Raw genomic sequence first — 1275 nt, 5'->3', positions numbered from 1 at the left:
AAAAAAAAAAGAACCTATGCAAATTAACATTAAGAAGATTGACTTGTTCCAGCAGCTGCAGGGTGGTTTCTGCAGGCTGAAGAACAGCAGTCACTGCAGGAATAAACATCTGCACACTGATTGTCTATTAGAGGAACAAAGTGAATGCAGACACACACAGACTCTCTCCAAACCTGCAGAATAAAAGCTGTCCAGCTCTGTGTGTCCATCAAAATGTTTTTTACAAATCCTGCTGGAATCAATGTTGTTACAGCTGCAGTCAAAGCAAGATGGAAATATTTGAGAAGGAAATGTTTAATCCAATCAAACCAAAAGTCTTAACAGGTATACACAGAATAACTGCAGTTTGGTTCCCCATTGTAGCTTCAGAATTGACGTTTGTGACAGCAGGTGCACAAACAAGGTGATCAATTTATCCCTACCAAGTTAAAACAAACTATTCTAAAATAATTAAAGAGTGAGGATGTCAAAGTTATTGAGAGAAAATAAATTTCTCTTCCCCAAGTCATATATGAGATCTGCCCAACTGATCACACAACTGAAGTGTAATCTGGACGTGAACGCCTGTGTATTTTGTGAAAACAAACCTGAAAGCCTGAATCACTCCTGGCTGCAGTCCAGTGGGATTCAGTTACCACGCTTAATGACCTCGTGAAAACCAGCCTATTATTTTACGTGTTTAGTAGCCATATACATGTAGAAACGTGTCTGTACAGCAATACCACATAACCTGTGCTATATTTTATAATCTAAGCATCTAAGTCTTTAAAAGGAATAAAAAAAAAGAGATGAGAGTGTTTATGATAACACATTTCTCCTACTTGCCTCCACACAATGAGCCGTACATAACGATGTAGATGCGCAGACCTTTTTAGAGAGTCGACCTTTAAAAAGAGCTGCAGTGATCGCGGTCAGCGCTCCTTTTGTCTCCTCCGCTCCTCAGTTTGTTCTCCTTCAGCGTGTAAACCATAAACGGCAGGAGACCTGCAGCAGTGAGCAGCGTCCAGCTTCCGAAGCGTGGATCGCGACACCCAGGTCACGTGACCAGGACTTAAACCTTTGGGGTAATCAAGTCAAAATGATATAAATATATTTGAACGGCTACTGTCACATGACAGAAAGCGAGAGACAAAGAGTGGTGAGCTCCATTGACTCCCATCAGCAGAGAGAGGGGGAGAGAGCCACACACTGCGCTGTAAATTCATTCAAATCTCTCAATAAACGCGCCTCTGCTTTTAAACAACACAGGATGAAATCTTCAGCTCGGGCTCCATC

This window comes from Haplochromis burtoni, unplaced genomic scaffold (genome assembly GCF_018398535.1).
Source record: "Haplochromis burtoni strain Fernald_Lab_line unplaced genomic scaffold, NCSU_Asbu1 Contig_1462, whole genome shotgun sequence".
Classification (NCBI taxonomy): domain Eukaryota; kingdom Metazoa; phylum Chordata; class Actinopteri; order Cichliformes; family Cichlidae; genus Haplochromis; species Haplochromis burtoni.
This window is presented reverse-complemented; position numbering follows the sequence as displayed.